Below are 22,934 nucleotides of genomic sequence, written 5' to 3'. Positions count from 1 at the left end.
GTTCTTTTTCTTCTTCCCATGCTGCATTATCTACTTCTTGCTTTGGGAGGTAACTGCTGATCATCTTGTCAATTTCTTCCTTCCTCTGCAGTTCTATCTTGTCAGTTTCCATGCTATCTTTTTTTTCATTGATGAACTTTATTTCTGGAGAGACACTTAGTGTGACACTTTCATCATGTAGCCTAAGGGTTAACTCTCCTTTTTCTACGTCTACGATGGCCCTAGCAGTGGCCAAGAATGGCCTTCCCAGTATAATAGAGTCACCATCATCCTCATCAGATTCCAAGATCACAAAATCAGCAGGGAAAATGAATATGTCTACTTTGACTAGAAAGTTCTCAACTATACCCCTTGGGTACACTACTGATTTGTCCACCAATTCTAAAGACATCTGTACTGGTTTCACTTCTTTCATGCGCAGCTTTTTCACTAGAGAGGAGGGCATCAGATTGATACTAGCCCCTAGGTCACACAGCGCCTTGCTGATGGTCATGTTACCAATGGCACAGGGTAGAAAGAAACTCCCAGGGTCTTCACGTTTAGGGGGAAGTCCCTTTTGAATCAATACTCTGCATTCTTCAGTGAGCATGATAGTTTCCTTTTCTTGCCAACTTCTCTTCTTGTTGATTAGCTCCTTCATGAACTTGGCATATAGGGGCATTTGCTCCAGTGCCTCAGCTAAGGGAATATTTATCTCTAACTTCTTGAAAGTCTCAAGGAACTTATGAAAGTGTTGATCTTTTGCCTCCTTGTTGAATCTCTAGGGATATGGTAGTGGAGGTACAAAGTTCTTCTCTGCTTGTTGCTTTTGATTCTTGGTTGGCTCTTCAATTGCTTCATTCCCTTTTTTTGGAATTTTTGATTGTTCCTCCTTTTCTTTAGTTTGCTTGCTTGCCATTGCATCATCACCATTGGCTTCCTCTACGTGTGTTGGCTTTTCCCCCTCTATTGGCCTTTTGCTGTTCTCTGCTTGCTTCCTAGTAGTGTCATTGTTGCTCATCAATGTTCTCCCACTTCTTAACTGTATTGCCTTGCATTCTTCCTTAGGATTTGGAATTATGTCACTTGGCAGGGAACTTGATGGTCTCTCTGTTGCCAGGTGTTTAGAGAGCTGGCCAATTTGCCTCTCCATATTCTTTATGGAGGCTTCTTGATTTTTGGTTGTCATTTCTTGGTGTTTCCACATTTTGTCTATCAAGGTTTCCAGGTTAGTGATTCTCTGAGAGTCATGTGAAATTGGCTGGTTATAGGGTGTTGAGGGTTGGTGGTAAGTGTTTTGGTTTGTGGGTTGGTTATTGGATGGATAATGGTTGGGGTTGGGGTGGTTGTTTTGGGGTTTTCTGTAAGGGTTTTGGGTGGTTTGCTGCTGATTGTTGTTTTGGTTGTTTCTTGAGGTGTTTTTATTTGAATTTTTTTGCCATGGTTGTTGGTTTTGGTTATGGTTATCTCCCCACCTCAGGTTTGGATGGTTCTTTCATGAAGGGTTGTAAGTATCACCATAGACTTCATTTGACCCAGAATTTTGGTTGTGCATGTATTGGACTTGCTCCTACTGTTGCTCCTCTTGAGTTTCTTCATTTGTTCCCCATGTGGTTGATGGTTGATTGGTGCTTACTGCTGCAACTTGGAGGCTATCAATCCTCTTGGCCATTTGCTCAAATTGTTGTTGAATCTGCTGCTGCATCAATTTATTTTGAGCTAGGATTGAGTCCACTCCTTCCAACTCCATCACTCCCTTCCTTTGTGATGGTTGGCGTTGCCTTTGGTGAGCGAAGAAATACTGGTTGTTAGCTACCATATCAATGAGATTTTGAGCTTCTTCTGCAGTTTTCATGAGTTGCAAAGAGCCTCCAGCTGAATGATCCAAGGCCTCTTGAGATTTCAATGTCAAGCCTTCATAGAAATTCTGCAATCTATCCCACTCATTGAACATTCCAGGGGGACACCTCCTGATCAGAGCCTTGTATCTTTCCCATGCCTCATATAATGGTTCAACCTCCAATTGGGTGAATGTTTGTACTTCAGTCTTCAATCTGATAACCCTTTGAGGTGGGTAAAATTTGGCAAGGAATTTGCTCACTAGATCATCCCAATTGTCAATGCTGTCTCTTGGGAAAGATTCCAACCATTGGGTGGCTTCGTCTCTGAGAGAGAATGGAAATAGCAGTAGCTTATAGCTGTCAGGATGCACTCCATTGGTTTTAACAGTGTCACAAATCCTCAAGAAAGTGGACAAGTGTTGATTTGGATCTTCAAGTGGTCCTCCTCCATAAGAGCAATTGTTTTGAACTAATGTGATGAGTTGTGGCTTTAGTTCAAAGTTATTTGCATTAACATTTGGTGTATGAATGCTACTCCCACAATGTCTAGGATTTGCAAATGTGTAGGAAGCCAGAACTCTTCTCTGTGGTGGATTGTTGTTGTTATTAGCTGCTCCTCCTTGTGGATTAGTTGGAATTGTTGTATGTTCCTCCATATCTTGGAACTCTTCTTCTTCCGAATCCTCTTCTCCAACAATGTTTTTCCCTCTTTCAGCTCTTCTTAATCTCCTGAGGGTTCTTTCGTCTTGTTCACAAAAGGTTGGTATAGCTTTCCTTGTCCCTGACATGCAAACAAGACATAAAAATCATACAAAACCAGAAGGATAGCAATACTTCAATCCGTGATGAAATTGTAGTTAGCTCAAGCAAAAATTCAAACAGTTAGTGGGTTAGTCCAAAGTTAGAGAAACAGAAAATAAAAATGCTAGATCTAGATCTCCACTTCACTTGATCATTGTCAATCTATTTCAATCCCCGGCAACGGCGCCAAAAACTTGATGGATATTTTTGGAAAATGAAATTCCAACACCCAAAACTCACCGGCAAGTGTACCGGGTCGCATCAAGTAATAAAACTCATGGGAGTGAGGTCGATCCCACAGGGATTGAAGGATTGAGCAATTTTAGTTTAGTGGTTGATTTAGTCAAGCGAATCAAGTATTGGTTGAGTGGTTTATAATTTGCAAAAACTAAATTGCATGAAATTTAAAAGGGAGAGGGACAATTGACAAGAAATTAAAGAGGGCAGAAAGTAAAAGTGCTGAATCTTAAAGAACAAGAAATTAAATTGCAGAAACTTAGATTGCAAGAAATGTAAATTGCAGAATCTTAAGATGCAAGAAATTTAAATAACTTGAATCGTAAAGGGAATTGGGAATTGGATTTGCAGAAATTAAACAAGAGAAAGTAAAATTCAACAAACAGAAATGTAACAGATGGACTCAATTAAACCGGATCTTGAATGAAAATGAAAATAAGCTTGGTGTAGCAACGAAACAAGGAAATTGAAATTGAAAGCTGTAGATCTCAGGACTCAAGAGACTAGATAGCCAAGTCTAGATCTCACTGCCTTCCTAGATCCAGCAAGAACAATTGCAAAGGAAATGAAGAAAAGTAAATTGCAGAAATAGTAGAAGAAGAAGCAATTAACAGAAATGGAAATTCAATTATGCAGAAAATTAAACAAGATCTCAAGGTGAGATTGAAACAGAAGTTCTTCAATTCTCCACCCAAGATCCAAAGCAAGAAAAGTAAAAAGTGCTGAGCAAGAACAAGGAAGAAGAGAGATCAATTCTCCTTCCTAATTCTCTTGAATTCTAAAAACAACAACTAAAATGTAAAGGTGAGCTCTCTCTCTAAGTGTTCTAAGAATTCTAAAAGAAAAGCTCCCCGAAAACTTAAATCCTAAGCTATTTATACACTTTCTTTAAATGGTCTTCAAGCCTTGAATTGGGCCTTTGCTCTTGATGGAATTGGGTTGATAAAAGCCTCTGTTGATTGCTCTTGGAGTTGGAGAGAAACCCATTGTGAACCGGGTCATGAATCATAAAAGCTTGAGTCAAAGTTTGAGGCAAACTTTGGCTCAAGCTTTTCATATCAGCTGCCTCCTTTTGCTGCTACCAACGTTTGGGCTAAAGTTTGAGGTCAAACTTTTAGCCAAACGTTGAGCTTTCTTGAATGCCTTGTGGCGCCAATGTTTGCCAAAAAGCTTGAGGCAAACGTTGGCGCAAGCTTTTCTCCTCCAGGGTGTTGGTGTGTGGCGCCAACGTTTGCCAAAAAGCTTGAGGCAAACGTTGGCGCAAGCTTTTGCTCCATCCAGGGTGAATTTAACTCTTCCAAAAGTTTGAGCTAAAGTTTGAGGCAAGCTTTTGCTCAAGCTTTTTGTTCTCTCTTGCTCCTTGCCCTTTCTTCTTTCTTCAACCTTCTTCAAAGCTCTTTTCACCTATCATCAATCAACCAAACACATCAAAGCTATGCTCAAAATCATGAGTTTGTTATTCTTTCATAATATATGACAATTATAGCATAAAATCTCATGAAATTGCATTAATTCATCCATGGTTGATTGAATCAAAGGAAACATGAAATTCTACCCAATTGGCTTGCTTATAGCTCAAGAAGTGCATAAAATCAATTGAAAACAAAAAGAAAAAAACTAGTGAAACTAGGCTAAGATGACTTGTCATCAGAAGACCAGTTCTGTAGCCTATTAACACATTCACAGAACCACAACACATCAAAAAAAAGGGAAGGGGATATTTTGATCGTGACCCAAGAAAATTCATAGTCAAGAAACACAAAATCTGATAGAAATCATGAACCTTGAGCTGGCTATATAGCATTGACAGTGGCTCCATCTTTTTTTTTTCTTCCAAAGTTGTACACAAAAAGGGACAAAGTGTGAGAATTTTGATGGATTCAGTAAAGGTGTATAAATTCTGATGCGTTAAGATGTTACATTATGTAAAATAACATCGAGCTCAGTAAAGTTTGAGACACTACCTTTTTTTATTAATTCCGAATCTAAACGCAGATAAAGAGAAGAGAGAAGATAGAGTGAGATCTGTGTCAAGCGTAAGAGTGAGCACCTTGATTGATGAAGAATGAAATCGTTCACTACAAAAAATGAAAAAGAAATGGCTAGATAATTCTATGTAGTTGTCGGGGGAGATCTAGTTTCAGTTGTTTGTTACTCGCTAAGCAGCTAAAATCTTAACAAAATTTAAATGAGAGATTATTTGATGTAATAGAGATTTAATAAAATTTATTGTATCAAAAAAGTTAAATCAAGATTTTAGATATTATCAAAGTTACAAAAATTGATCCGGTCAATAAACCAATCAAATGACTGGTTTAATAGTCTAATAATCTAACCAGATTCAAACCAGAATCGAACCAATTTAATTAAATATAAAATAAAATTTAATATTTCATAAGTTCATATAATAACTTTTTTTTCGAGCTTGTTTGGAAAGTATTTAAATATAAGAAAAGAATTCATTTCTATTTGAAATTTAATTCCATGGTTTGGAATAACTTTAATATACTAATAGAATAGAATATAATTCTTTAGTTTGGAATAACTCTTACATGAGTTAAATTTTCTTCTTTTACAACTTTGTCCTTAACAAAATTATTTTATTAAACATCTACTTATTTAAATAAGAATATTTTTTATATTTGACATGTTAAGTTAAATTGATGTGAGAATTAATTTTAAAATTAGACCCTTTTTGGTCTGCTTTGTAAAAGAGAAAAAAGTGAGAATTAAAATTCTTAAATGAGTTTAAATAATTCCTTTTTACTTATTCCAAAACAAGGAAAAAAATTCTAATTCTTGAGTGAATTTTTATACGTAGATTTCCAAACAAGCTCGTTTATACTTCGCTCACTCACTACAATCCCATGAACAAGCAATGGAAAAAGGCTACAAAATACAAACACAAAAACAAAAAATCAATCTTGGTATTTTTTCCGAAAAAAAAATATATTATTTCCTTAAACAAATTATTCCAACTTTAAATATCACGATATATTATTTTTGTAGTCTTAGGCAAGTTCGCCACACCAGGCCAAGGCTGTGTCACAAGTTGCACCCAAGAACCTAAATACCCATCAACAGTTAGCATATGTAGATGGATACTTTATACATAACTAAGCACAATGTATTGAATCTTACCGGGTAAGTACATCTGCATAACGAATAACCAACGAGAAAGCTCGTTGTATGACTCCTCCCAATCGCCATATATTCTAGCAATGGCTCTTCTTTGCAAGCCAAACCTTTCTGTACGATGCCTTGTAACCGAAGTGATTCTCTACACCTCCTTACAGAACAATTATGCTAATTGTTGGATCTGCTTTGACCATGTTGAATATGTACTGAGCAATCCCCTTCGAATCTAACCTACGATGGTCTAGACCCATCGATCTTTGCATACAAGTATGAGGACCACTGTTTCTCTGAATCTCTCATTTTTCTTGCATTCAGCGATACGTTATGCGTATGTTCCAAGAGCAATTGGGCCCGAACCGGATACACTTTACATCATACTTCAACTGGTCACTCTCCAGTATTTTATATTCTACAGCCCTCTTGATGCCGTACGTCTTAACTGCCAACATGACTTCCTCCTTGTTTTCAAATTTTTGTCTAACCTCGAACTCATTAGTTGGATACTCTTCGGAGCCTCCATGGGTAAATGACCAATTCGAAGTCATTGCATCCAGGTTCAACATGGAGAAGTGAGCCGGCCGGTCATATGGTCGAGAAATGGCAAGCTGTGTCAGAGCGATTTGTGTATCACCGTAGTAGTTCATCTATTCTTTCTCGTTACCCTCGTCAGGAATTTTCATTGGTTCATCATTAGCATCGTCTCTGTCATCGGGGTTAACTTCATAGCGATCCATCATCGAATTCCTGATAGTAGAACCCTCATGACTTTCAACATTATCTTGCATCATGTCAGCATTAGAAAGTTCAACGTTTAACCCCTCTTGACTACCTTTAGCTGGCATATTTAGATCAACTATCATCCTTTTAATATTTCTTCTAACAGCTCCACTTAATGGACTATCATCAACCATATTCACAGATAATCCTCGTCCACCCAACTCAACTAAAAACACGAATAATTCCAACAGATGAACATTTGCCCATCGGTTGTGCCATGACCTTATAAGACGCACGTCCACGTTGTCACGTAATCGATACCTAATTCAAAATAGCAGAAAAATTTCTCAGAACCATGGTCTAATAAACATAACAACAACATAACAACGACAACTTTAATATACCTTTTATAAAACAAATTGTCATCGACTTCGGTCGTATATCTGTAGTAAACTTTTTTCTCTCTTGTCGTGTGTTGCTGTCCAACGGAACGCAATATCAAATTCTTCAACGTTGTTAGACTCTTGACTTTCGGTGTCATGTATATAATTATTGGTTGCTCAGACTTAAAAATGATAGAACCTTCATCATATACTATTTCACCATCATAATGAATGGATAACAATTGATTGATTGATATTATTGATAAAAAATGTCATCACGAGAACCAAAGAGAAGAATAAAATAATGGTATTGAGCTCGGTTCTCCACCAACCATGCTTTTATTTGCCAAAGTCAAGGTGAAGTTTGTCGGGGGTGTGTTGAACTTGCCTAACACTACAAAAAAAATGTATCGTGGTATTTAAAATTGGACTAATTTGTTTTAGAAAATAATATTATTTTTTATTTATTTCGGAAAAAAATACATCAATCTTGCGACAAACAAAACAAAACAAGTAAACACATAAAAACACAATTCAGAGAACTATGAGAAATAAAAATTAGCATCATCATCGCTCTATCTGCTATCTGTCCTTGCACATATATTCATCATATGAACACTTATTCCTGCCTCGAAATAATCAAATACCCTCCCTGGCCATGACCAACTAAAATTCCAAGCCTCAATAATTGGCTCATTACTAGTAAAAAAGTTATGAACCTTCAATTGTTAAAGCCTCAGGGGTTTTAAGTTCACAAATGTTATATTCCTTTTATGCGTAATTCCATTACATAAAGTGAAACCCCACCATTAAGATTCAAGAGAAACTAGCTGCGTTTTACATTGCTAAAAGTAATCATTCATATAATTAACTATAGAATTTGAAACCTAGTATATAAAAAAAATATCACACATTAAAATATATAACTTTCTAGATCCACATTGCTTTTAGAAATTGCAATGATTTGAAAGGCTACATAGAATCTGTGACAAATGATAATTGGATGTGTCACTACTTCAAATAATCTCTCTTTCAGGAGAAGCTTTCCTTTATAAGCGGCTTGAACTTGTGATGTGGTGCAAAGATAATCATACATTCAACCTTAAAACAATCTGATCTTATAAAGGACAATCTTCGGAGAATTATATTCTTAATAAGAGGAAATCATCACCTACAAAATCAGAATTTATGTTAGTATAAACAATAAAATATGTAAGCATTTTCACTCTAAAATAGATAAAACATATAACAAGTAATATGGTTGTTTAGAGTATTTATGTTAGATAATATTTTGCTTTGTTAGAAGACTTTGGTAATTTGAAACTTGTTTGGATTTATGCCTGAAGTTTTCTCACACTTTGGTTTGGAGAATCTGAATTTGTAACATCATGGATTACTCTACCAATAAAATAAATAATTTGCACATTTCTTTTGTAGGATATTTTAGACAATATGTAAAAACTTTGCTTCTACATCCTTTTGATGTTTTTAGAAACATGTGTTACTTTTTATTGCTTGCTTCTTAGTAGTTCTTATTAGTAAGAGAGAAAGGATTAAGAAAGGATTCTTAATAATCTATATTAGCAGAAAACAAAACCAGTAAAAGTATGAAAATTTTCTTACCATTCTTGCTATTCACAAAATAGTGTGAGATCAATGTTGAATATTTTCTTCCCTTTGTTTTTCCCTCTACAATATGTTAGAAGAGTTAATCACATATAAAAGTTCAGAACTCAAATGCAAAACAAAATACACAAAAAATCTTTCACCTGCTAAAAGATAAATAAATGTGTAATCGCTTCAATTTTTTTAATAAAAAAATAATTTCATTAAGATGAGTAGAAGAATAATAAAAATTAGGAGATAGGGATTCTCAATACAAAAATAAAAAACTATAATCACTTTGAAAATATTCAATAATTTTACTTGTCCATTTCTTTTGTTAGAGAAAGTATGCAATAAAAAATAGAAAATGAAAAGGGAATTCAAATTTTAAGTTCTTCCCACAATCTATTGATTTTTTGTATTAGCATGATGCTTACAAAATCATACATTAATAAAATAATTTTTTTGACTTAGATGCCAATACTTTCTGCTGCAAGTACCATCATTTTTATTAGGGGATAAAAATACAATCATGAATTTTAAGAAGACGAAGTCCCCCGTGTAGAAAATGTTGTGGCTTCTACATGTATAGAAATGGCGTGGAGCTGGCAATGTGCAGCAGTGTGTGACTTAAAGAGCAGATGTGACAAGTTACAGCAATACTCTCCTCACGAGTCAGAAATAGCTACTAACTTCATGTGACATGGAAACATTATTATCTTGTGTTAACTAGACTAAGGATATTTAATTAGTATGAGTTCTAGTTGGGTCTCATTTTATTGGGCTTTTTGGCATAAGTGGAATGATTCTTATAAATTGCAAGAGCTAAATTTGGTGGGCTTTGTGGTTACCAGGATTTAGAAAAAAAACATGTGGGAAAAAAGGAAAGAAATGTATTGGAAATTTCAATAGGAAAAAAAAAATCAATTGGTTGGTTTCGAAGGATTTCCATTGCTACGATTGATAGACCCCTAGACAATAACTGTATATGAGTTGACAGAACCCTTTGAGGTTTGCAGTTGGAACGTGAAAGTGCACACACTTAAACAATTTTGCTACATAATATGCCTAGTCCATATATGTAAAATATTAAACGAAAATAAAAATATATATAACATTCATTATATAAAATAAAACAATACACACGTTTAACTACCTACGTTAATTACTCAATATACTACTCAATTACAATAGTCACACAAATTAAAATATAAACCACACAATTACTTTTCATAAAAGAACAACACGTACAACAAATGATACAACATAATTTTAGATCCTAAATCCCGAATTCTAAATACTAAACTAATACTAAAAAGAGTTAACAAATTTAGAAATTAGGATTTAGGATTTTACGCATAAGATTTATGTTTTACGTTATATGAATTAAGGTTTACAAATTATGATTTATGTGTTAGGGTTTATAGATTTATGTATATCGATTTACAGTTTACAATTTAGTGTTTATTATTTAGGTTATTGGGTTCATGGTTTGCAGAATAGAATTCACAGTTTATCTTTAACAAAATTATTGTTTATGCTTTAGGACTTAGGGTTTACGATTATATGTTTTCGATTCACAAATGATAATTTATGGTCTACGGTTATTAGTTTTGTTGTCAGGTGTCATATTATACAGTTTAGTATTCATGATCTTTGTGAATCTCACTTTAACTCTAACCCTAACTCACAATGCAAAATCCTAATCCCTGAACCATAAGCCCTAAACCCGAATCCTAAATCCTAATTTTTGAAATCCAAATTACTCACATTCGAAGATACATTATCAACTACAACTTCATTCATTAAAATCGTTTTAACCACTAACTATTTAAATTAGACACTCAAATTTTGTTTATACAAAATAAAACTAATAAACTGCTCATAAATTACATTACAAAAACTTTATACATACTTTTTTTTCAACTAAAAGACTACTAAAAACCTAGGTCAGATATTCTTTGACCCACTTAGTGTGTACCTCAAGCCTTTGAATATACATATGTTCACAAATTCTATTATATCTCAACGTCTAAAAAATAACAAACAAATTATACTTTTGTAAAAACCATTTAACTCCGTCCAAAAAATCAGATTCATCTAACCTTGCGCAAAAAAAAGCCCACCTATAATAAGCCCATTGTTACCCCCACATTAATTACTCAGAACTTTCTAACATTAACAAACTATTAACTTAACCCATCACCTGAAAAACTCTAGATGATTCCACTGTGCACTGCTAGAAACTGTCCCCTTCTTAGACACTTGTCACACACCAACTACTTCCAGTGCATTTCTACAGATGTGAAATTGTCTCACATTCTACACCAAAGAATTTGACTTTTAAGAAACAACTTACAGCAATAGCTATAAGCTCTTCAAGTAACTCCTCCAAGTGGCGTAAAGGCTATCAAATAAGGAGATAACGCATATAGTTCATTAATATTCAGAAGCATTGCAGAAAATGTAAATGTTGGCAAAATGATGTCCTATAAATTTGAATGATTTTGATAAGTAACAACTCACCCACTGTGTTGAACCATCAATAGGTGCACTCAATGGATCATCATGTACCTTAAGAACCAAGAAAGCATTTAGAAGCTGTTTAATGAACAAACTAAATATAAGCCTTAAAGTTTACCCTAAACTTCTTTCTTTCAATAATAATTCCAATAAGATCCCCCTAAAAAAATAAAACTAATATATATACCTCCATGAAAATCCCATCCACCCCTATAGCAACTGCAGTTCTTACAATGCAAGGTATTAATTCTCGAAGACCTCCACTTGCAACACCTTCGCCATCCAACTAGACTTGAAAGCAGAATGTTAAAAGCTGGAACTAAAGAAATCTCGTTTGATAGTTAGGTTCAAAGTAGAAACAGATCTTGTGTGACTCCAATGTTCAAATGAAAAGAAGATAGATAACATGAGGCAGGTGTACTCCAATACACAATGATCCTTATGAATCAACAATGCATAGAAGCCAATGAACTTTTGACATCATGAATTTGAAGAAAGCACTCTGCTCTATAATACAACTATTGAAATTAAACAAGGAGCACTTTCGCATGGAGTAAGAATGCACGGAGAAAAAGAGAAATATATGAGACAACTGTTGTGTTGCAAAATACAAACTACTGAAAAAGTCCAAGTACAAATCTGCCTTCTTTTTAGCAGGCTGTTGTAGTAAGTGTGTTATATTAGCTACCTGGGATAAACATTGAATAAATATTTCAGTTTTCCAGGGAAAATGGCATAAAGAGGCAGTGGCAAGAAACTTTACAATGGCCCAAATATTAGAATAATGGCAAAAGGCCATGTAATGAGTAGTTCTCTAGAGTTACGGCAAAAAGAATAATGAAGTCAATCTTATTCTCATAAATTGGCAAATGCATTCCGTCTGATTTTCTTCTTAGTTTATTCGCATATTGAACATACAACAATATTATTCCTTTGGGATGATGTGAACAAAACACTCCAGTATCATTGACAAAATATCAATAGAAAAAGTGGAAAAAAAAATTACGAAAGATTGGAGAGCGCCATCTGTGCATGTTAGGTAATGTAATTATGTCAAAGAAAATAATTTGGGAAATTATGGAATAATCTTTCATTTAAGATATAGAGAGGGAAGTGATGAAGCTTACAGTTGGTCTTTAAAGCAACTTTGACCATATTAACATGTACTAGTCTAGCTGATTGTGTTCACATGGATTCATCCTATTTAATGAAGTGTAATTCTATCATCAAATAAATGGTTCAGCAAGGGAGATACCTTTCTCCCTAACATATTATAACCTTCCATTGAATAAGAAAGCATAGAAAGATTCAAATAGTTCATCTTAAAGAGAAACATATAATAAAACAACTATTGACTTACAATAGGGCAATTGGCTTCTCTCATCTACTCCAGGTTACGTGGATCGACAATAAAATCATCTATATAAAAATTCAATGAATTTACTCAATTCTAGGTTTTGAAAATAGAATGATAGCGGACAATCAATTGTAGTGCTGACATTCTTTGAGCAAAGTTAAACCTTAAATGCATGTTAAAAATTTTGATTATAGGAGGAAATGTGTTATGGATCACTTAAAAAGAAAAATATAGATTCAAATTAAATCATACAGGTGAAAAGAACACAAGATTAAAATGAAACTAGAACATGTGAAAACAGAAAGCAATTCATGATATTGAACGGTTTCAAAGAGTAACATCATCCAAAAGCATACAGAAGATCTCATTAAAGATGTTATAACTCACTGTATCTAAACATAGTTCCTCTCTCGCAAACCATAACATTAGGATTTCCAGCCAACCGAACCTTCTCTGCTGAATTTGCCATTACCTATTTATATGAACATTATAAAACATGAGAATACTAAAAGACAGAGAATATTTACCGAGTTTAAGTAATTGTTGATTATTAAAAGTTGCAACATAGCAGGACAATATACCCATGGAAGGAGCACAAAACTGGCCCTTCTTGATGTGGACAATTTTTCCAGTTTTGGCTGCAACAACGAGAAGATCTGTCTGTCATCAGAGGCAAAACATAAAAAAAGAATTGATGTGATCACATCTACTTAAGTTTATATCCATCCAATTGATACTAAAATTTAATGTAAAGAATATTTACTTGACGGCATAAGAATGCTGTTATTTGAATGATGTCTGCAATTCTGCCGACTACTTTACATTGTCAAAGAAAAGATAAATCTGTTAAAGGTAGATTATGATCCAAAATCAAAGACAACATTATGACAAGCTTGGATGGTATGCCAAATAATTACATTACTGTAATACTTGTATAATTTCTGAAGGCTAAATTTAGTTAAAATAAAAATATCTTACTTGGATAGAGTCATGCACATCTGTCACTATAGGGCGGTCATATGCTACTTTAACCTTCTCAAGTATCTGAAATTATAACATAACAAAATGAAATAAGGAAAAAATAGTTCAACTATAACAAAATAGCTTTGCCATTATATGGAATTCGACAATTACACCATTTTTCAAACAAATGTTCCTATTGTAATTCTCAAAATGCAAATGACAAAAGCAATATATCATAATAAAAAGTAATAGAATCATAACCTTCAACACCTCAACCATCCCTAGGCCACAAAAAGATTTTGATGATGTTCTATTAGCCTTAACAAAGCTTGATTTGAAAACTAACGGGATGCCAACTCTGAAAGTCGCATATACTCTAGATGATGTTAACTTTCAACAAAGATACAAACCATCTCCCGACATTATATTTTACAAGTTTAATTTTTGATTCCTTGTCATGTGAATTCTCTCTCATCCATAGCAAGTGTTATGTTGGTTTTACTAACCAACATTACTCTTAGAATTATATAGGTTCAATATCTCAGCCCACAGTGCCTATAATGAGTAAAAACTCTGATACTAGATGTAATTCTGGGAAACAATAAGTAAAAGAGTTCCGTATTTCAAGTGGTTGTTATTATAGCAAAACATTTTAAATGACACAAAGTTAGATCATGTGTATTAGGTAAGAAAAAGGAATTTAATTTCACACAAAATACTACAAAGAATTTAGCTGCAAACCCATGGGGGATGATTGTCGTGATTATACTTATCGAACTACTAACAACTTTTGTATAATTCAACTTAGGCACTACAATTATTTCCTATTGGATTTCAATCAAATTAGCTTCAATCTTTTTTCCCATGAAACCAAAGGATGAAAAAGTTCCTTAACGGAGAACAATATCATAACCAGATGTAATAGTCTTTATGTGCTTAGCCAACTTCATAATGTATTCCTCTGATTCAATCACATTAGGACCCGATAACAGGAAGACCAGTTCTGTAGCCTATTAACACATTCATAGAACAATAACACATAAAAAAAAGGAAGGGGAGATTTTGATCGTGACCCAAGAAAATTCATAGTCAAGAAACACAAAATCTGATAGAAATCATGAACCTTGAGCTGGCTATACAGCATTGACGGTGGCTCCATATTTTTTTAAAGTTGTACACAAAAAGGGACAAAGTATGAGAATTTTGATTGATTCCATAAAGGTGTATGAATTCTGATGCGTTAAGATGCTACATTGTGTAAAATAACATCGAGCCCAGTAAAGTTTGAGACAGTACCTTTTTTATTAATTTCGAATCTAAACGCAGATGAAGAGAAGAGAGAAGATAGAGTGAGATTTGTGTCAAGCGTAAGAGTGAGCACCTTGATTGATAAAGATTGAAATCGTTCATTACAAAAGTGAAAAAAAAATGGCTAGATAATTCTATGTAGTTGTCGGGGGAGAACTAGTTTTAGTTGTTTGTTACTCGCTAAGCAGCTAAAATCTTAACAAAATTTAAATGAGAGAATATTTGATGTAATAGAGATTTAATAAAATTTATTGTTTCAAAAAAGTTAAATCGAGATTTTAGATATTATCAAAGTTACAAAAATTGATTCGGTCGATAAACCAATCAAATGACTGGTTTAATAGTCTAATAGTCTAACCAGATTCAAACCAGAATCGAACCGATTTAATTAAATATAAAATAAAATTTAATATTTCATAAGTTCATATAATAACTTTTTTTTGAGCTTGTTTGGAAAGTATTTAAATGTAAGAAAAGAATTCATTTCTATTTGAAATTCAATTCCATGGTTTGGAATGACTTTAATATACTAATAGAATATAATCTAATTCTTTAGTTTGGAATAACTCTTACATGAGTTAAATTTTCTTCTTTTACAACTTTGTCCTTAACAAAATTATTTTATTAAACATCTACTTATTTAAATAAGAATATTTTTTACATTTGACATGTTAAGTTAAATTGATGTGAGAATTGATTTTAAAATTAGACCCTTTTTGGTCTACTTTGTAAATGAGAAAAAAGTGAGAATTAAAATTTTTAAATGAGTTTAAATAATTCCTTTTTACTTATTCCAAAACAAGGAAAAATTTCTAATTCTTGAGTGAATTTTTATTCGTAGATTTCAAAACAAGCTCGTTTATTTTTCGCTCACTCACTACCATCCCATGCACAGGCAGTGAGAAAGCTATAAAATACAAACACAGAAACAAACAATCAATCTTTGTATCTTTTTCGAAATAAAAAAAATTAATTTCTTAAACAAATTATTCCAACTTTAAATACCACGATACGTTTTTTTTGTAGTTTTAGGCAAGTTCGTCGCACCAGACCAAGGCTATGTCACAAGTTGCACCCAAGTACTTAAATACCTATCAACAGTTAGCATATGTAGATGGAGACTTTATACATAACTAAGCACAATGTATTGAATCTTACCGGGTAAGTACATCTGCATAACGAATAACCAACGAGGAAGCTCGTTGTATGACTCCTCCCAATCGCCATATATTCTAGCAATGACTCTTCTTTGCAAGCCAAACCTTTCTGTATGATGCCTTGTAACTGAAGTGATTCTCTACACCTCCTTGCAGAATAATTATGCTGATTATTGGATCTACTTTGACCATGTTGAATATGTACTGAGCAATCACCTTCGAATCTAACCTACGATGGTCTAGGCCCATCGATGTTTGCATACAAGTATGAGGATCACTGTTTCTCCGAACCTCCCATTTTTCTTGCTTTCAGCGATACACTATGCGTATGTTTCAAGAGAAATTGGGCCCGAACTGGATACACTGTACATCATACTTCAACTGGTCACTATCCAGTATTTTATATTCCACAGCCTTCTTGATGCCGTACCTCTTAACTGCTAACATGACTTCCTCCTTGTTTTCAAATTGTCTAACCATGAACTCATTAGTTGGATACTCTTCAAAGCCTCCATGGGTAAATGACCAATTCAAAGTCATTGCATCCAGATTCAACCTGGAGAAGTGATCCGGCCGGTTTTATGGTCGAGAAATGGCATGCTGTGTCAGAGCGATTTGTGTATCACTGTAGTAGTTCATCTCTTCTTCCTCGTTACCCTCGTCAGGAATTTTCGTTGGTTCATCATCAGCATCATCTCCGTCATTGGGGTTAACTTCATAGCGATCCATCCTCGAATTCCTGATAGTAGAACCCTCATGACTTTCAACATTATCTTGTATCATGTCAACATTAGGAAGTTCAACGTTTAACCCCTCTTGGCTACCTTTAGCTGGCATATTTAGATCAACTATCATCCTTTTAATATTTCTTCTAACAGCTCCACTTAACGGACTATCATCAACCATATTCACAGATAATCCTCGTCCACCCAACTCAACTAAAAACACGAATAATTCCAACAGATGAACATTTGTCCATCGGTTGTGCCACAACCATATAAGACGTACGTCCACGTCGTCACGTAATCGAAACCTAATTCAAAACAATAGAAAAATTTCTCAGAACCGTGGTCTAATAAACATAACAACAACATAACAAGGACAACTTTAATATACCTTTTATAAAACAAATTATCATCTACTTCGGTCGGATATCTGTAGTAAACTTTTTTCTCTCTTGTCGTGTGTTGCAGTTCAACGGAACGCAATATCAAATTCTTTAACGTTGTTAGACTGTTGACTTTCGGTGTCATGTACGTAATTATTGGTTGCTCAGACTTAAAAATGATAGAACCTTCATCATATACTATTTCACCATCATAATGAATGGATAACAATTGATTGATTGACATTGTAGATAAAAAATGTCAACATGAGAACCAAAAAGAAGAATAAAATAATGGTATTGAGCTCGTTTCTCTACCAACCATGCTTTTATTTGCCGAAGTCAAGGTGAAGTTTGTGGGCGGTGCATTGAACTTGCCTAACACTACAAAAAAATGTATCGTGGTATTTAAAATTGGACTAATTTGTTTTAGAAAATAATATTATTTTTTTATTTATTTCGGAAAAAAATCCATCAATCTTGCGACAAACAAAACCGAACAAGTAAACACATAAAAACACAAACTAAAAACACAATTCAGAAAACCATGAGAAACAAAAATTAGCAGTATCATTGCTCTATCTGCTATCTGTCCTTGCACATATATTCATCATATGAACACCTATTCCTGCCTCGGAATAATCAAATACCCTCCATGGCCATGACCAACTAAAATTCCAAGCCTTAATAATTGGCTCATTACTAGTAAAAAAGTTATGAACCTTCAATTGTTAAAGCCTCAGGGGTTTTAAGTTCACAAAAATTATATTCCTTTTATGCGTAATGCCATTACAGAAAGTGAAACCCCACCATTAAGATTCAAGAGAAACTAGCTGCGTTTTGCATTGCTAAAAGTAATCATGCATATAATTAACTATAGAATTTGAAACCTAGTATATTAAAAAAAAAGTATCACACATTAAAATACATAACTTTCTAGATCCACATTGCTTTTGGAAATTGCAATGATTTGAAAGGCTGCATAGAATCTGTGACAAATGATAATTGGATGTGTCACTACTTCAAATAATCTCTCTTTCAGGAGAAGCTTTCCTTTATAAGGGGCTTGAACTTGTGATGTAATGCAAAGATAATCATACATTCAACCTTAAAACAATCTGATCTTATAAAGGCCAATCCTCGGAGAATTATATTCTTAATAACAGGAAATTATCACCTACAAAATCAGAATTTATGTTGGTATAAACAATAAAATATGTAAGCATTTTCACTCTAAAATAGATGAAACATATAACAAGTAATGTGGTTGTTTAGAGTATTTATGTTAGATAATTTGTTGCTTTTCTAGAAGACTTTGGTATTTTAAAACTTGTTTGGATTTGTGCCTGAAGTTTTCTCCCAATTTGGTTTGGAGAATCTGAATTTGTAACATCATGGATTACTCTACCAATAAAATAAATAATTTGCACATTTCTTTTGTAGGATATTTTAGACAATATGTAAAAACTTTGCTTCTACATCCTTTTTTGATGTTTTTTGAAACATGTGTTACTTTTTATTGCTTGCTTCTTAGTAGTTCTTATTAGTAAGAGAGAAAGGATTAAGAAAGAATTCTTAATAATCTATATTAGCAGAAAACAAAATTAGTAAAAGTATGAAAAATTTCTTACCATTCTTGCTATTCACAAAATAGTGTGAGATCAATGTTGAATTTTTTCTTCTCTTTGTTTACCCTCTACAATATTTTAGAAGAGTTAATCACATATAAAAGTTCAGAACTCAAATGCAAAACAAAATACACAAAAAATCTTTCACCTGCTAAAAGATAAATAAATGTATAATCGCTTCAATTTTCTTTTTTAATAAAAAAATAATTTCATCAAGATGAGTAGAAGGATAATAAAAATTAGGAGATAAGGATACCCAACACAAAAATAAAAAACAATAATCATTTTGAAAATATTCAATAATTTTACTTGTCCATTTCTTTTGTTAGAGAAAGTATGCAATAAAAGGTAGGAAATGAAAAGGGAATTCAAATTTTAAGTTCTTCCCTCAATCTAAGCATGACACATACAAAATCATACATTAATAAAATAATTTTTTGACTTAGATGCCAATACTTTCTGCTGCAAGTACCATCATTTTTATTAGGGGACAAAAATACAATCATGAGTTTCAAGAAGACGAAGTCCCTCGTGTAGAAAGTGTTGTGGCTTCTACATGTATAGAAATGGTGTAGAGCTGGCAATGTGCAGCAAGTGTGTGACTTAGAGAGTAGATGTGACAAGTTATAGCAATACTCTCCTCACGAGTCAGAAATTGCTACTAACTTCACGTGACATGAAAACATTATTATCTTGTGTTAACTAGACTAAGGATATATAATTAGTATGAGTTCTAGTTGGGTCTCATTTTATTGGGCTTTTTGGCATAAGTGGAATGATTCTTATAAATTGCAAGGGCTAAATTTGGTGGGCTTTGTGGTTACCAGGATTTAGAACAAAAACATGCGGGAGAAAAGGAAAGAAATGTATTGGAAATTTCAATAGGAAAAAAAATTCAATTGGTTGGTTTCGAAGGATTTCCATTGCTACGATTGATGGACCCCTAGATAATAACTGTATACGGGTTGACAGAACCCTTTGAGGTTCGCAGTTGGAACTTGAAAGTGCACACACCTAAATAATTTTGCTACATAATATGCCTGGTCCATATATGTAAAATATTAAACGAAAATAAAAATATATATAACATTCATTATATAAAATAAAACAATACACACATTTAACTACCTATGTTAATTACTCATTATACTACTCAATTACAATAGTCACACAAATCAAAATATAAACCACACAACTACTTTTCATAAGAGAACAACATGCACAACAAATGATACAATATAATTTTAGATCCTAAATCCCGAATTCTAAATACTAAACTAATACTAAAAAGAGTTCACAAATTTAGAAATTAGGATTTAGGATTTTACGCATAAGATTTATGTTTTATGATATATGTATTAAGGTTTATAGATTATGATTTATGTGTTAGGGTTTACAGATTTATATATATCGATTTACAATTTACAATTTAGTATTTATTATTTAGGTTATTGGGTTCATGGTTTGCAGAATAGAATTCACAGTTTATCTTTAACAAAATTATTGTTTATGCTTTAGGACTTAGGGTTTACGATTATATGTTTTCGATTCACAAATGATAATATATGGTCTACGGTTATTAGTTTTGTTGTCAGGTGTCATATTATACAGTTTAGTATTCATGATCTTTGTGAATCACTTAAACTCTAACTCTAACTCACAATCTGAAATCCTAATCCCTAAACCCGAATCCTAAATCCTAATTTTGGAAATCCAAATTACTCACATTCGAAGATACATTATCAACTACAACTTCATTCATTAAAATTGTTTTAACTACTAATTATTTAAATTAGACACTCAAATTTTGTTTATACAAAATAAAACTAATAAACTGCTCATAAATTACATTACAAAAACTTTATACATACTATTTTTTAACTCAAAATCTACTAAAAACATATGTCAGATATTCTTTGACCGACTTACTGTATACATCAATCCTTTAAATATACACATGTTCACAAATTATATTATATCTCAACGTCCAAAAAATAACAAACTAATTATAGTTTTGTAAAAACCATTTAATTCCGTCCAAAAAATTGGATTCATCTAACCTTGCGCAGAAAAAAACCCACCTATAATAAGTCCATTGATTACCCCACATTAATTAATCAGAACTTTCTAACATTAATAAACTATTAACTTAACCCATCACCTGAAAAACTCCTGATGATTCCACTGTGCATTGCCAGAACTGTCCCCTTCTTAGACACTTGTCACATACCAACTACTTCCAGCACATTTCTACAGATGTGAAATTGTCTCCCATTCTACACCAAAGAATTCGCTTTTCAAGAAACAACTTACAACGATAGCTACAAGCTCTTCAAGTAACTCCTCAAAGTGGTGTAAAGGCTGTCAAATAAGGAGATAACGCATATAGTTCATTAATATTCAGAAGTATCAAAGAAAAAGTAAATGTTGGCAAAATGATATCCTGTAAATTTGAATGATTTTGATAAGTAACAACACACCCACTGTGTTGGACGATCAACATGTGCATTTAGTAGATCATCATGTACCTAAAGAACCAAGAAGGCATTTAGAAGCTGTTTGATGAACAAACTAAATACAACACTTAAAGTTTACCTTGAACTACTTTCTTTTAATTATAATCCCAATAATATCCCCCTAAAAAAATAGTACTAATATATATACCTCCATGAAATTCCATCGACTCCTACAACAACTGCAGTTTTTGCAATGCAAGGTATTAGTTCTCGAAGCCATCCACTTGTAACACCTCCGCCATCTAACTAGACATGAAAGTAGTATGTTAAAAGCTGGAACTAAAGAAATCTGGTATGATAGTTGGGTTCAAAGTAGAAACAGATCTTGGGTGACTCCAGTGTTCAAATGAAAAAAAAAAAGAAATGTAACATGAGACAGGTGTACTCCAATACACAATGATCCTCATGAATCAACAACGCATAAAAGCTAATGAACTTTTGACATCATGAATCAAAAGATAGCACTCTGCTCTATAATACACTTATTGAAATTAAACAAGGAACACTTTCGCATATAATGCATTTACATAACATGACATGGTTAAATACTGGGAAAATGGAGTATGAATGTATGGAGAAAAAGAGAATTATATGAGACAACTGTTGTGTTGCAAAATACAAACTACTAAAAAAGTCCAACTACAAACCTACCTTCTTTCCAGCAGGCTGTTGCAGTGAGTGTGTTATATCAGCTACCTAGGATAAATATTGAATAAATATCTGAGTTTTCCAGGAAAAAATGGCATAAAGAGGCAGTGGCAAACATAGGTTCAATATCTCAGCCACAGTGCCTGTAATGAGTAAAAACTCTTATACTAGATGCAATTCTAGGAAACAATAAGCAAAAGAGTTCCGCTTTTTAAGTAGTTGTCATTATAGCAAAACATTTTGAATGACACAAAGTTAGATCATGTGTATTAGGTAAGAAAAAGGAATTTATAACTTCATACAAAATACTACAAAGAATTTAGTTGCAAACCCACGAGGATGATTGTCATGATTATACTTATTGAACTACTGAAAATTTTTGTATAATTCAACTTAGGCACTATAATTATTCCTTATTAAATTTCAATCAAATTAGCTTCAATCTTTTTTCCATGAAACCAAAAGATGAAAAAGTTCCTTAATTGATAACAATATCATACCTAGATGTAATAGTGTTTGTGTGGTTAGCCATCTTCATAATGTGTTCTTCTGATTCAATCACATTAGGATCCGCTAACAGGAAGAATGGTTCTACAGCCTGTTAACACATTCACAGAACAACAACACACACAAAAAAATGGAAAGGAGAGATTTTGATCGTGACCCAAGAAAATTCATAGTCAAGAAACACAAAATCTGATAGAAATCACGAACCTTGAGCTGGCTATACAGCATTGACGGCGGATCCATCTTTTTTTTCTTTCAAAGCTTTACACAAAAAGGGACAAGGTATGAGAATTTTGAAGGATTCAGTAAAGGTGTATGAATTCTGATGCGTTAAGATGTTACATTGTGTAAAATAACATTGATCTCAGTAAAGTTTGAGACAGTACATTTTTTTATTAATTCTGAATCGAAACGCAGATGAAGAGAAGAGAGAAGATAGAGTGAGATCTGTGTCTAGCATAAGAGTGAGCACCTTGATTGATGAAGAATGGAATCGTTCACTGCAAAAGAATGAAAAAGAA

The 22,934-nt window shown here is 33.3% G+C and overlaps 1 pseudogene; it reads right to left on the bottom strand.

Annotated features, from left to right (window-relative positions):
• Window positions 1-8,727: 8,727 nt before the first annotated feature.
• Window positions 8,728-22,656, bottom strand: LOC112722562 (2-dehydro-3-deoxyphosphooctonate aldolase-like; annotated as a pseudogene).
• Window positions 22,657-22,934: the final 278 nt, after the last annotated feature.

Source organism: Arachis hypogaea, chromosome 11 (assembly GCF_003086295.3).
Source record: "Arachis hypogaea cultivar Tifrunner chromosome 11, arahy.Tifrunner.gnm2.J5K5, whole genome shotgun sequence".
In the NCBI taxonomy this organism is placed as follows: Eukaryota; Viridiplantae; Streptophyta; class Magnoliopsida; order Fabales; family Fabaceae; genus Arachis; species Arachis hypogaea.
Note: the sequence above shows the minus strand (reverse complement) of the source record. Positions and strands in the feature narration are given on the sequence as shown.